This window comes from Macaca mulatta, chromosome 16 (assembly GCF_049350105.2).
Source record: "Macaca mulatta isolate MMU2019108-1 chromosome 16, T2T-MMU8v2.0, whole genome shotgun sequence".
Lineage (NCBI taxonomy): Eukaryota > Metazoa > Chordata > Mammalia > Primates > Cercopithecidae > Macaca > Macaca mulatta.
Window position 1 is genome coordinate 22,123,730 of NC_133421.1, and position 7,418 is coordinate 22,131,147.

Sequence of the window (7,418 nt, forward strand, 5' to 3'; positions counted from 1 at the left end):
GGCTGGAGTGCAGTGGCGCACTCTCGGCTCACTGTAAGCTCCGCCTCCCAGGTTCTCGCCATTCTCCTGCCTCAGCCTCCCAAGTAGCTGGGACTACAGGCGCCCGCCATCACGCCAGGCTAATTTTTTGTATCTTTTTTTTTAGTAGATACGGGGTTTCACTGTGTTAGCCAGGATGGTCTCGATCTCCTGACCTCATGATCCACCCACCTCGGCTTCCCAAAGTGCTGGGATTACAGATGTGAGCCACCGCGCCTGGCCGTTGTGCAGTAAATTCTAAACGCAATGCTCATATGGAAATGCAGGCATTTTGTGAGCAGCACCTGGTTCCCTCCTGACTGTGCAGCTGTGGGGCCTGGCTGTCCTTACTCTCCAGTGCAGGTGGAGCTCCTGTGGAAAGCGCAGAGGGTCCTGTTTCCAGGGCTATGAGTGCTGCCCCTTGTCACTTGTATGCTTGTGCCAGGGCACCCAGCGGGGCAGGCGTGGAAACTTGTTGCAGCACCACCCTCTTCCCTGCTCCTGGAAACTAACACGACCTCAGCAGGACAGGCCATTTCTGGAAGGCAGCCTGTCCACGTGGAACATGTTGCCATGGATGGTGTGATGGTGGTCAGCTACATGGGTCATCTGGCCCAAGACTGACCCAGGCATCTCTGATCTTAGGGCTGACAGGCACTGGACGAGGAGTAAGTGGTTTGGGCTCTGGCCCCAGTGACATCGTGAGCTTGCAGTGGTCCTGAATAGCCGCCCCTGCTTCTGCACCTCCTCTCTCTGCTTAGAGATGAACCCTGCCATCATGCTGGACCCTTCATCCATTCTTAATATTGTTCGTAAGTGGGTTCACTCTTTGAACACTGAAACATATTATTTAAAAGGGAAACTGGCCAGGCGTGGTGGCTCACGCCTGTAATCTCAACACTTGGGGAGGCTGAGGCAGGTGGATTGCTTGAGCCCAGGAGTTGAAGACAAACCCAAGCACCATAGGGAGACCCTGTCTCTACAAAATATCAAAAAAATTAGCCGGGAGTGGTGGTGCATGCCTGTAGTCCCAGCTACTCAGGAGGCTGAGGCAGGAGGATTGCTTAAGCCCTAAAGGTTGAGGCGGCAGTGAGCTGTGATTGTGCCACTGTACTCCAGCCTGGGAGACAGAGTGAAACTCCATCTCGAAAAATAAGTAGTTAATTTTAAAAAGGAAGTTCTATGCAGCCACCTAAATGGAACACCTGTATCATGTGCAGGTAACTGCAAAAGTAAATACAATGAAGACCAAAACCAAAGCAGATAATACAATTCTAGATAGACTTGGCTGCCCCCCTACATCTCGGCGCCTGGGCTCTGCATTTGTTAGAGTTAGGGGCATGCTGGCCTGGAGCTGAGCCCTACTTCAGCTACACAGGTGACTGGAAGATCCTTGAAAAGGGAGGGTCTTTCCCAGCAGCTAAGGGCTGCCGTTACACCTGGGGCTTTGCACTACACAGGAAGGCCTGCCAGCTGGCGTGCCTCTGAGGACATGCTCACCTGTGAGCAGGAAGCGCTCCCTAAACCCTGGTGGTGGGATTCTCCCTCTCTCCACTGGGCCTCAAAACACAGGTTCCGTATTCATGTGGCTGGAGACTGCTGAGGGTTTGGCTGCTGCTCAGGACTGCCTGGATTCCTCACAGAGAGTTGGCAAGGAGGCGCCAGGATACACTAGGAAATGCCCAGGCCGATGAGGTGGGAGGCTGGGGTTTGAGTCCTGCTTCTGGCACCACGCCAGCTGGGGGACTTTATTATTCATGCAGTCTACAAATATTTATTGAGCATTTCCTATGTGCCAGATGCTGTGCCAGGGCTGGGCTTTGGCAGTAAACAAGATGGAAATGAAATTGCTTTGGCGATTTGGCAATCTGGCAATTTGGCAATGAACAAGATGGAAAACAAGATGGAAATCAAAGCCCCTGCCCTAGGGGGGCTTTTACTGAAGTGACAGGAGGTTGTCAGCAAGCAAGGAAACAAGTGAGAAACTTCCAGGTAGTCATATGGGATCAAAATAAGATGGGGTAATGGGATAGAGTGCCTAGGGAGCCAGCGTTAGATGGGGAGGCCAGGGAAGGCAGTGTCTAGAATATGGATGTGATGCCTGGAGGCATAGCAGCCATTTTGTGACCATGAGGCAAGAAGCATGAGGACAAAAAACAACACAGCAAGGATGCTGCAGAGGGAAGATGAGAAGAGCCTAGGCCTTTGGTGACATCATTGCACCACTGCACAAACTCTGGACCTTCATCCTCCAGGCTTCATGATACATGAGGTAAATGAAATGCCTTGTGAGTTAGGTTTTTCTAGCAGCTAAACATGTCTTTAACTAAAACAGACATAAACGATAAGGAAGGTCAAACTAGGAGAATATGTAGAAGAAGAACATTTCAGGTAGAGGGAACACATGTGCAAAGGCCCTGAGGGAGGAATAAGCTTGAAAGAGTTGACGAACGTAAACAAAGTCAGTGCAGCTGAGTTGTGATGAAGGGACTTGGGTAAGCGGAAGCAGCATTGGGGCCCTTGGGTTTTATCCTTCATGTAGTAAATAAGAGGGCATTGGGGACTTTTGAGCAGGAGAGAGACATGATGTGACTGAGGTTTTAGAAAGATCTTTCTGGTTGCTGCATGGAGCCCACAGGGGGCAAGATAGCAGTCAGGCCAAAAGGTCAAGTGAGGAGTGCTGGACTCTGGCCTGACTCGGCCACAGCAGAGATGGAGTCTGGGGGCCATGCATATAATACACCACACACACCTCAACACACCCCCTTCTGCCCAGGCAGACCCAGGTTCGAGTCCTGACCCTGCCACTTGTCAGCTCTCAAACCTACCCATTTTCTCTCTCCTTACTGCCCCAACTGTAGTGCAAGAGTCATCCTCTCTCACCTAGCATCTGCCATGGCCTCCTAATCTGCCTTTCTACCTCTAGCCTTCATCCCTCCCATCCTTTCTCCACATCCCAGACACAGTTATAAATTTTTTCTTTTCTTTTTTTCAGACAGAGGTTCACTGTGTCACCCAGACTGGTCTCCAATTCCTGGGCTCAAGTAATCCTCCCACCTCAGCCTCCCAAAGTGTTGGCATTACAGGCGTGAGCCACCGTGCCTGGCCCAGCCACAATAATTCTTTTAAAACAATACATATAACCATACTACTTCTCTGCTTAGAATCTTCTAGTGGAGCCTCAGCATCAACTCTAGATCCCTGGCCATGGCCTGTGTGTTTGTCAGGGCGTTGTCAGCTGCTGGAACAAATGGGCTGAGAAATGCTTCATTGTTGAGATGCAGTTCAGTCTGGTTCTTCCTCACTGTGGTGTGAAGTAGGTGTCTCTTGCCAGTGGATAGCTTTCCTCCATGCAGTGATTCAGGGACCCAGGCTCCGACTGTCTTGTTCCCCTTCTGCATCCAGCCAGTTAAGGGGAAGCGGAGGTCAGGGAGGGGCCCTCCCACTCTTAGAAGCCTCAGTCCACCTCTGCTCACAACTGACTGCAGGGGGAGACTATGAAATAGTCTGTGTATCCAGGGAGGTCAGAAAATTGATTTTTAATGATTCACTATGAGTCTCAGCAACAGTCTGTCTTTCCGGCAACGAGATAGCAGTGTGCTCTTTCTTCTATCACACCCTCCCCCAGAGGGATGACCAAAACCCCATCTGTCTCTGCCTGTGGCCCTGCACCTCCTGGAACGTGCCATGCTCTCTGCTATGACCATCCTGGGATCTCCAAGTAAAATCCAGTGCCTGCCCCCTCTGAACTGGCTGGGGGCAGTTAAAGCTCTCATTAGGGAAGCGGGAACAGGGACACAGAGCAGCCCCCACCCCACAATTGCAGAATCTGACGGGCGATGTTGTGAAGGTCACCTGTCCTACTCATGGAGGGATTTTCCAACGCTGCTTTCTGGGAGGTCCCTCCTCGTCCAGTTTTCTCCATGGCGACATCTGAGGTGGGGACCACGTGGTTTTTGCAGCTCTTTTCCTGCCTGTACAAGGGTGGAGGCCCAAGGCGTGTTCTACAATGACAGGCTTGTGGTGGCTTTGGCAATACAATTCCCTCCAGATTTTAGGGAGTTTTCCTTCCAGTAAGTTCCATGTGACCACACCCGAGGTACTTTTCTACTATCATCTTCCAGCAGCTTGATTTCTTAGCTTCCTCATCTCCTATGTCTCTGTCTCTCTATTTACTGACACTGACCTTGAGAACATCTCAACAATTAGTGGGGCAAGACCACCCACTGCATTTGATCCTTGCTGCAGGATTAAGGCCTTCGTCTGTAGACCTGAGAGTTTTAATAAGCCGTTGCTACTTAAAACCTTTTCATTTTTATTTCCTGCTATTTGAGATCCGTTCGCAGTTCACTTTTCCAACACCGCAAGGCCTCAAACTCTTCGTATTTCCCTTTCTTCTATTTCCACACTGTTTATATCTTGCTTCAGTGCGTCTCTATCTCACAATACCTTACTGTACACCAAAGGAATGACTAACATATTTTTCTTCTTTTTTTTTTTTTTTTGAGACGGAGTCTCGCTCTGTCTTCAGGCTGGAGTGTAGTGGCACGATCTCGGCCCACTGCAACCTCCGCCTCCCGGTTTCAAGCGATTCTCCTGCCTCAGCCTCCTGAGTAGCTGGGACTACAGGCGCCCGCCACCATGCCCAGTTAATTTTTGTATTTTTGGTAGAGACGGGGTTTCACCATGTTGGCCAGGATGGTCTCGATCTCTTGACCTCATCACCTGCCCGCCTCAGCCTCCCAAAGTACTGGAATTACAGACATGAGCCACCGCGCCCAGCCTAACATATATTTTTATTGTGCTCACTTGGCTTCCTTTCTCTGGAGCTACAGGCTTACTTCTCCCAGTCTGCCCTTCAAGCTATTGTAGGCTACAGCTCTAACAAACATTTTACCTCTGCATGACGTGAGTCTCCCACTTTCCATTCTGCAACATCTATTTCCATGTTCCCTGCTGCCTGGCTACTAAGCCAATGGTACATATTTGAGGTTTCAAGTTATGGCAGCACTCTATTTTGAGGTATTCATTAGTGCACACTATCTGCTGTAACAAATAGACCCCAAAATGCAGAATGATTAAAAAACCACAGAGATGTATTTCTCACATAACAAGCCAGAGTGAGAGCTCATTAGTGGCATATGGCTTTTCTCCTGAAAAGCTGAATGCAGTAATTTGGCAACCTGTGTTCTTTACAGTTAGTAGATTCATCCTTCCCAAGGCCTAGTAACCAATGATATTCAACAGTGGAACGGGAAAGAGAGAGCCTGGAGAGAGCCCATATCCATGCTCCTTGCAGAATGCAGATCTCAGGCCCCAACTGCTGTGTGGGTGGCAGGAGGTGCAGCTGTGTGCCCATGAGTGAAAACTCATTGAACTGCTAACAATCTCTACCACACTTCAGGGCTCTCCATCATCCAGCCATTCCACCTCTCCGGTCTCATCCCTTGACCTTCCCCCTGCCAGCCTCACTCATCTTCATTCGATTCCTCAAGGATCTCTCATCTCTAGGCCTTTGCTCATGCTGGTTAGCCCACCTGGAGCCCTCTCCCCCTCACTGTTCTAGCCATTCACTCAGCCATCCATCCATCCACTCATCCACCAAACCACCCACCCACCTACTCATCCAACCATCCACCCAGCCATCCATTCACCCATTCATCCACCCACGCATCCATCCATCCACCCACTCATCTACCCATCCATCCATCCATCCACCACCCAACCATCTATCTACCCACTCATCCATCCATCCACCCACACCCATCCATCCACCCATCCACTCACTCATCTACCTATCCATCCATCCACCCAACCATCTATCCACCCACTCATCTATCCATCCATCCACTCATCCACCCAGCCATTCATCCACCCACACCCATCCATCCATCCACACATCCACCCATCCATCCACACATCCACCCACTCATCCACCCATCTATCCACCCACTCATCCATCCATCCACCCACTCATCCACCCAGCCATTCATCCACCCACACCCGTCCATCCATCCATCCATCCATCCATCCATCCACCCATCCACTCATCCACCTACTCATCTACCCATCCATCCATCCACCCACTCACCCATCCACCCATCCATCCACCCACTCACCCATCCACCCACTCATCTACTCATCCATCTATCCACCCAATCATCTATCCACCCACCCATCCACCCAGTCATCCACCCAGCCATTCACCCATCCACCCACCCATCCATCCATCCATCCATCCACCCACCCACCCACCATCCACCCACCTATCCACTAATTCACCCACCCACTCATCCATTCATTTATCCATTTACCTATCCATCCACCCACCCACCCATCCACACACCCATCCACTAATTCACCCACCCACCCATCCAACAAATGTTTTGAGCACTAAATGTGTGCCAGGCACTGATCCACATGCTGGGATTCTGCAATGAGAAAACAAACTCCTGCCCTCATGCAGCTTGTATTCTAGCTGGGAGAGACAATGAATAATAAACCAGATAAAATAAATAAATCATACATCGTGTAAGAAGAAATCAATGACTGGAAAAAATAGGGCAGGGTAAGGGGATCAGAAGTGGAGGAGGTAGCAATTTAAATGTTGGGCAGGGGAGAACTGGGAAGGAAGGCCTCATCCAGAAGGTGATCACTGGGCACGGACCTGAAGGAGGTGAGGGAGGGAGCCATGAGCATATCTGGGGGAAGAGTGCTCTGGGCAGAGAGCATAGCCTCTGAGGTTGGAGCAGCTTTGCAGATACAAGGACCAGCAGGAGGCCCATGTGGCTGGGGTGGAGTGAGAAAGGGGAGTAGTAGTGGGAGCTGAGGTCAGAGACCATGAGGCCCGGATCCCTTGGGGCCTGCAGGCTGTGCCCCTTGCAAAGCTCCCTCATCTTTCAGGCCCCAGTCCCCATCTCCTTCTTCAAGAGAGCCTTGCAGGTTCTCCACATTGGGGCTGGGTGCGTCGCCTGTGTGTGCACCAATAGTCTGGTCACAGAGTTTCTTGTTACGTGTGCACTTTCTCATTCCCCTCCCCTGAACTCAGGTCCTGTGAAGATAGTGGCCCGTCTGCCTGGGTCACCCTCACTGCGCACGGTGTGGATGGCATCGTATCTCCAAAGGGCAGTGGCTCCACGTGAACAGGATGCAGGTTCTCTCCTCATGGCCTGCTGGGAAGTTTAAATGAGACGACCTAGTCCAGGGCACCTAGTTGGACTTTTTTGTCTTAGTTGGCAGATGAAACACCAATGCATCTGTATGCCCTGGCTCTCCTTTCCCAGATTCCAGAATGGCCATGCAGAGGCTTATTCCTGCAGTCTCAGGGTCTCCACACCCAATGTGCGACCCCATCATCAAGCTTCCTCCTGAATCAGGACAACTTTCAGGAACAAACCTCT